General features: G+C 38.9%; 1 protein-coding gene across 16 annotated transcripts in view; it reads left to right on the top strand.

Moving 5' to 3' along the window:
* Positions 1–8,069, top strand: part of TCF4 (transcription factor 4) — a 391,702-nt gene that overhangs the window by 161,603 nt on the left and 222,030 nt on the right. Inside the window, exon 1 of one of the 16 annotated variants that reach the window (XM_023733977.1) lies at positions 7,228–7,875. The exons of the other annotated variants lie outside the window; for them this stretch is intronic. The gene's annotated coding sequence lies outside the window, so the exon portion shown is untranslated. Of the gene's footprint in view, positions 1–7,227; positions 7,876–8,069 lie in introns of those variants that run through there. 16 annotated transcript variants of the gene reach the window in all.

Below are 8,069 nucleotides of genomic sequence, written 5' to 3'. Positions count from 1 at the left end.
ACACACACACACACACACACACACACACACACACACACACACATATTCATATAGGCAACCCTATGATAATGCAAGGTAAAGAAAGACTATTGATTTAATTTTGTTTATTGTTCCTGTCTTCTTGATGAAGAATGTTTAGAGAGGGGCAGCCTCTTTTTTTCATTGCTGTCTTCAGCCTGGGAACCTGCTTCCTTTTCCTAGTCCTCAGATGGGGATCTTTCTCTTCCCAAACTCACTTCTCTCCCCAGTGCTACTAGCTAAACTCCTTGTTTGCTGCTCCCTACTCGGCTCTCCATGAGTGAATTTAGGAATTCTTGACCACTGTCTTAGTCATCTAGTACTGTTCTAACAGAAATATTACGAGTGGATGACTTTAACAAAGAGAAGCTTATTTCTTCACAGTCCAGTAGGCTACAAGTCCAAATTCAGGGCATCAGCTCCAGGGGAAGGCTTTCTCTGTTGGCTCTGCATAAAGGTCCGTGTCATCAATCTTCCCTTGCTCTGGGAGCTTCTCTGAACAGGAACCTCAGGTCCAAAGGACGCGCTCTGCTCCTGGCACTGCTTTCTTGGTGGTATGAGGTTCCCATGTCTCTCTGCTCGCTTCTGTCTCTTATATCTCAAAAGAGATTGGCTTAAGACACTATCCTATCTTGTAGACCTCATCAGTATAACTGCTGCTAATCCATCTTATTAGATCATAGTGATTGAATTTACAACACATAAGGAAATCACATCAGTTTACAAAATGGTTCACATTTATAAAATACTGGGAATCATGACCCAGCCAAGTTGACAGATATTTTTGGGGGACACAGTTCAATCCATGACAGCCACTTTCCACTGTTTGGAGATTCACAGAGTCCTTGCTTTGTACAAATGGGAGGTGGTACTTTGAAATGTACTTTCCCCTCTTTCCTCCTTCTCCATTTCCCCCCATCTCCTGCCTTGTAACCTGGTTGTTAGCATACCTTCCACCCTGGGCTGATAACTGTTTTCTCCAACTCTGTCACCTCTTTGTTTGTATAAACTTTAAAACCAAAATACAACCCAAACCAAACCAGTTGCTGTCAACTCCAAACCATGGCAATCTCATGTGTGTTAGAGTAGAACTGTGCTGCATAGCGTTTTCAGTGGCTGATTTTTTGGAAGTAGATCACCAGGGCTTTCTTCCAAGGCAAATCTGGGTGTACTCCAACCTCTAACCTTTTGGTTAGCAGCCGAGCACTTAACTGTTTATACTACCCAGGGACTCCCCTAAGAACTTAAAGGTCCATCAAACCACATTGAAAAGGCCATTTCAATTTCTCTTCCTAGAGAAGAGATTAATCTTTCCTTGCTTTGTGTTCAAAGATTACTTTAAGGCACCCATTAATGCCAGTTCGATTGTGAGAAGGGGGCTGCACGGTGGTCCCCCCACCTGGCATCTAAATATCTCATATTGTGACTATAGCAGCTGTGTAAGAATGGAATATGAGAGATGTTTCAGAGGTGATGTTTCTGAGCGTGTAGGAGAGGGAAAAAGAAAATTTCATCTACTGCACAGTTTTCTCCTATAGCCCTTGTTCCCATGCCATCAAAGGTCTTCTACCTAAAGTGAAACTCCAGTGCCACTTTTCCTACAGGGACTGTAGGTTGTGACCTTTGGCTGGAACTGATCCTGCTATGAGTTCTTGATTCTCATATTGAATTCTTCTGTGTGTGTCTCTGAAAGCTGGTCGATTCAGAGAAGGATCAAGAAATCCATGTCACTTTTTCTTTTTGCGTATATCCATCTACTAACAACAACAGTTGCAATTTGATTGGTTGTTTCTCTGGGAATAGATTACTTTTTTGGGGAACTGTCAGATTTGCTGCCTGTCCCTCCGTGACTTCACTATCTTGTTGAAGGGGAAAGTAACATTTATGAGACTCCTATAAACACAGCACCACCAACTCCGTCTGCAAGTCCCGTATGAAGAATGAGGAAGCAGAAGTCACAGCTGGGCAGAGAATGCCAGGAAGACGCTTTGGGAGACCTTGCCTATATTTACTTTTAAAAATTATTATTTAAAAAATTTTTTATATTTCGTTTTTTGTTTTTGTTGTTTTTATTATTCTTAAATTCTTTTCTATATTTACTTTGAATATTGCTTTATCCTACTACTTACTAATTTTTCTATGTATTTGATATGAAAGTATATCTGATGAATGACATTCTTCAGATGTCTGCTCATGACCTCTAAACTCTATAAGGAAAAATGACTGACTCTAGGAGTTGTTCAACCTTGTTGAACGTCTGAGTTAATCTATGGATCATTCACATAATACAAATACCTGGACTGTGCCTGCAAAAACTCTGTGTTTGGAGGTGTGGGCTGGCATCCAGGCATCTGTAATGTAATCTAGTGATGCCCATGTCCTGCCATGCTTGGGAATCTGACCTACACATAACTTCAAAGCACTGTCATTTTAATTTTCAAAACTGTTCATTTTTGCTTGAGCTAAGTCCTTATTTTTAAATCCTTCTATTTCTTTTTCACTCAGTAAAAGTGAGTCATCACCTACTTAGCACCTAATTATTTACCATCAAGATATTTTTATGCCATAAATTAATAACTTTTTTAGGTCAGAGAAAACGAGTACTTTTTAATATGTTAAAATTGCATACTTCCACTGAGGGAAAGAAAAGGTCGACATGATCTCTGTGTTTTAATTGTTCAAATCAGTGTTGTTACTGTTAGTTGCCGTCGAGTTGGCTCTAATGGTCTTAACATAATGAACTTAAAAGTTTAACTCTCTAAAATGATGCGAATGAGAGACTTTAATTGTTGTAGATTCACGGTTAAATAGTACACCCAAATATACACATACAAAGAGATAGTGGGAATGATTTTTCCTCTGTATCGAAGGAAGAATGTTAATAGATTTTTACTAATTTAGAAGAAAGGCAAGGCAAATTAGAAGAAAGTCAACACCATAAATATTTCAAAAAGAACATCCATTTATTATTTTTCGTAATATACAGCCAAGACTAAATGATACTGAAGTGGGAAGCATTGCCTTATGTAGAGCTATTAGGGAAGTAGCTAAGAATGCTATGAAAATAGCCCCCAAATTGGTTGAAGGCAAGTATGCGTTTCTCAAGTACTTGAGTGATTTTGTTACACTTTCTAATATCATCTTTACTATCTTGTAAGACTTATTTTACACAGTAAAGGAACGTGTTTTCCTAGCTCTTCTGTATGAGGAATATGAACTCAGTTTGACTTCACAGTACCCCCTTACCCCCTAAATTTAAGTCTGTTAAATGGTGAGCTGGATTATAAGGCTATTTTGTTATATCCTCTATCCTCTTCGGAGTGATAGAGCTGTTTTTACCTAATTTGGATCTTTCATACACATGTAATGTTTTGATCATATTATGGATGCAGGGCCGACCCCAGTTCGCTCCGAGCCACAGCTTCAATAACCTGCTCGTGGGGCTCTGGAGTAATATGTTGGCAACTGTGGTCCGTAGACCTTTATTCACCTCTAAGATGTAGCATATTTTGCATTTCAGTTCTTTTGAGTTTCTGTTGAATTCTGTGTATTTAATTTAGTAAAATTAAAATGCAGGGTGAGAAAGTCTGTTAAAGGCTCATACGTTTTTTAATGTGTGGCCTAAAGATAATGTATGGAATTTAGATATTCCGTACATTTGTTTTCATATATGCTAGAGAGCATGTTCTGTTGTACCATCAAAATTATCAAAAGCTACTTTTCTTAAAAGAATTTTTGGCAAGTTGAAAATGTAACTTTTAGATAGAAGTTTTTTTATTTTAATTTATAAAGTAGTTAAATTATTAATCAGAATTATTTGTCAGGAGATTAATACCATTTGTTTACCTATGAACTTTTTTTAATCACAGAATCTTGATGAGTAAAGTTTCATTTGAAGGCATATCTTACTGTGAATACTCACAACTTATGGAAAGGTTCAGCAACGTATTGCTTGATTGGATGGTAAATTACATTATAAGCTTTTTGACTTGTATCATATGTACTGATTAGTATGGATTTCTCTAAGTATAGACATATACTTCCTATAGTTGTTTCAGTATTAGTGTTCAGCCTTTAAGTTATTCATTGATTCAATTCATCACATATTTATTGACCACCAGCTTTATGTCAAATACTTGGCACCAGTTAGGTGCTGAGGATACACCCTTGAATACAACATACTTGGAGTTATTTTTTTGTGTGGTGGAACAAACAAAATAAACAGGGTCCTATGGGAGCTATGAGTTGGAATCAACTCGACGGCAATGAGTTTGTTTGTTTTGATATGGGAGCTTGTGAAGTCCCTGGGTGGTGCAAACTGTTAATGCACTCAACTGCTAACTGAAAGGTTGGGGATTTGAGTTCACCCAGAGATGACTCAGAAGAAAGGACTGGTGATGTACTTTTGGAAAATCAGCCATTGAAAATCCTTCGGAGAATGGTTCTACTCTGACACACTTGGGGTGGCCATGAGTTGGAGTTGCCTCAGTGACAACTGGTTATGTGAGATATAGCACAGAAGCAGTCGTGACCTGAGTGATGAGGAGAAACCAAAAAAATCCCACTGCCATCAAGTCAATTCCAACGCATAGCAACCCTGTAGGACAGAATAGAACTACCCCCAGGGTTTCCAAGGCTGTAGTCTTTATAGAGGCAGACTGCCGTACCTTTCTCCCATGGAGTAGGTGATGGGTTTGAACCACTGACCTTTCGGTTAGCAACCGAGCGCTTAACCACTGACCACCAGGGCTTCTTATAAGGGGGAGATGGCCAGGCAGATGGAGCTGGCTTGGGAACAGGTGAAGTATTCCAAGCATCTCCAGAAGGCTAGCAGAGAAAAGATTGTACATTTTGAAAACAGTTCCGGAAAAGTGTGAAGAATAGGCTCTACAGGTACAGGTACAGCTGTAGTCAGCGTTTGTCATTCATCCAGCAAATGTGTTCTGAGCACTGACCATGTATCAGGCACCTGGGATCCACCAGGAAACAAAGCAAAAAACATACCTACCCTTTAGGAGCCTTTATTCAAGTGGGAAGAGACCAACGATAAACATGTCACTAGTGGTTTTGATAGTGGACCAGAAGCCTGTGTAGTCCAAACAATTAAAAGACTCAGCATTGCCAGTATTATGGAGTCAGATCAAAAGACTATTGAATAAAATGACTTTGCAAATAGATTGTATCCAGCCGTGGGCTGGTAAATGCAGATAGACTTACTGATAACTCAGTATAGTTATAGGGAAAGTTGGAGATTAACTGTAATTTACATTTATTGATCACGCACTCTGGGCTAGGCATTGAGCTAAAGGACTGAAGTTCAGTGCAGTCAGGATTTGTGGCTCACTGGATAGATACCCGTTAAAGTAGAGAACCTGTCTTGTATATTTGGTGAGAATGCTTGAGAGGTAATCAGTATGGTGGGGTTGCCCTATATTCTTGCTTTTAAAACACACTCCCAGAACCAGAATTCTTCCTTGGAGCATGTATTACTTTTCTAGGCCTGCTGTAACAAAATACCACAAAGTGGGTGGCTTATAAGAACAGGAATTTATTGTCTCACAGTTCTGGAGGGTAGGTGTTTGAATTCAGCGTGTCAGTAGCACCATGTTGTCTCCAAAGGCTCTAGAAGAAGATGCTTGTATCTCTAGGCTTCTGGTAGCCCCAGGTCTTCCTTGGCTTGCAGCTGCAGTATAATGTCACCTCTGCCTCTTTCATATGGCCGTCTGCTCTCTAGGTGCATCTTTTCTCTTTGATAACAGAGTATTCAGGTGGGATTTGAACTCACCCTGCTTCCATATGACCTCATGTTAACTGACAATAGCTTCAAAGAGTCTGTTTCCAAACAGTGTCATGGTTACAGGATCAGGTTAGGACTTCAACATATGTGTTTTGGGGACACAATTCAATACATATAGAGCATTTGGACAATATTACTAAAAAGAAAAAATTGTCCAAATTTTTACCATGCAAACAAAAATAAATATTCTGCATAATGATTGAAATTTAAATATCTGCTTGTTGCCTAAGATTAGTTAAAGCAAATAGTTTTTTGTTATAGTGAGCATTTTTTTGGTGGAATTAATAAAGAGAAAAGAGGATGCTAGAAGTCAATGTATAGAAGCAGAAGGAGAAATATAGTCGAGTCTAGTAAATGAAGAAAGATTTGTTTGAATTTTCGATAGAGTTGTAAAATGAATGTGTGAGAGGTTTTTGAATAAAGCATTGTATTCTGGCAATTTTAGCCTGATTTGTTTTATTTTCTGTAGAATAAAAGTTGCAAGTGGGTAGGAATTACGCCTTTAAATGTTAGACTATAAAAGACTGGAAAACCGCTCACGGGTAACAGCTGAAGGGGAAATGGCTCTGTCAGTGTCGTGCACATGGATGATTGGACACAGAAGGGACACAAACGGAGAGGTTGGTGGGAAGAAGTCATAAAAACAGAGAGGCTGGTTTGGAACTAAAATATAATCGTGCAAATGAAAAGCCGTGGGAACCGCAGAGGTTATATGTCTTTCCTCTTTATACAATACAAATATGTAGTTGAAAACGTTGGTTCCTTCTTGCATAGACATTGCTGTCATCAACAGCACACACACAGTTGGATGTATTTGGAGAAACATTTAGTTTCATGGCTCTGCAGTCTCTTAGTCCATGTCACCAAAGATTTGTATCTTCAGAACATTCCAGATTAGAGTCTAGTCTGTATGTCTGTGGTACCAATAGACAGTTTACTTGTCCACATAAAATCAAATTAAATTTGTACCCCGTAAATACTAAATTGTGAATAGTGATCTTTGTCCAGCAGCATCCATAATGTTTATTGCCAGTGTCCTTTTATCATTATTACCCTAATCTGGTAATAGGTGGATGGATGGATAGCTGCCATTGAGTTGACTCTGACTCATGATGACCTTACGTACAACAGAACAAAACATTGCCTGGTCTTGTGTCATCTGTACAAGGTTTTCATTGGCTACTTTTCAGAAGTAGATTGCTGGGCCTTTTTTCCTACTGGTAATAATGTTGTTGTTGTTGTTGTTAGGTGCTGTCAAGTCAATTTTGACTTATAGTGACCCCATGTGACAGAGTAGAATTACCCCATAGTGTTTTCTAGACTATAATCCTTATGGGAGCAGCTTGCCAGGTCTTTCCCGTGTGAGCCACTGAGTGGGTTCAAGCCATCAACCTTTTGATTAGCAGCAGAGCGCTTAACCATTGCAGCACTTGGGCTCCTTACTGGTAATAATAACCACTGGTTATTTTGCTCTTACTGCGTGCCAAAACTGGGCTGCTATTTGCATTTTTTATCTTATAGTAGCCCTTTGTGGAAAGTATTTATTATCTTCAGTATAGACGTAAGAAAAGTGAAGCAGAGAGAGGTTAAAATAATCCAGACGGGGGGCACACTCCTGGTTAGTGATATATTTGGGATATGCATGCAGTCCTGCAGACGATGAAGCCTGTGTTCTTCACCAGCAGACTTGACCACTTCTCTGGACAGTGCAGACAGATGAGGCAGGTAAAAAATATTAGAAGTAAATTAAATGTAAGTTATGAAGATCATATGTAAACACAGAGCAAGGGCTAAGGGGCCGCACTGATGACTGCTGCCTTTTAAAAAGCGTTTCAGCTCACTGGCAAACCACAACAAGAAGGAAAAAGACCCTACAAGAAGAATGATTAAGGGTCATGAAAGTCAAGGGAAAATATCGTCATCATCATCATCATTTTTAAATAATGAGACTGATGAGTGTGGGACCTGTTACTTTATTAATAGGAAGAGTACATCTGGCAAGGACTTGGGTTTGCCAAAGATACTGCTGGCCTGGAATTAGACTTCTCTCTGGAATTCAGGTCAGTGTTTACACTCAAGTATTTTATGATTTTTGACAAATTTAAGCAAAAGAGTATGGAAGCAGTTAGGAGCAATTTAGAGCATCATAACTAAAGTAGAATTAGAATAATGCGTATTCTCAAGGAGGGAGATGAGTGGAATAGTGAATTTCTCTCACAGATTATTTAATACAATTTTTTTTTTTTTTTTTTTT

The sequence above is a fragment of the Trichechus manatus genome, unplaced genomic scaffold (genome assembly GCF_000243295.1).
Source record: "Trichechus manatus latirostris isolate Lorelei unplaced genomic scaffold, TriManLat1.0 scaffold00063, whole genome shotgun sequence".
NCBI lineage: Eukaryota > Metazoa > Chordata > Mammalia > Sirenia > Trichechidae > Trichechus > Trichechus manatus.
This window is presented reverse-complemented; position numbering and strand designations above follow the sequence as displayed.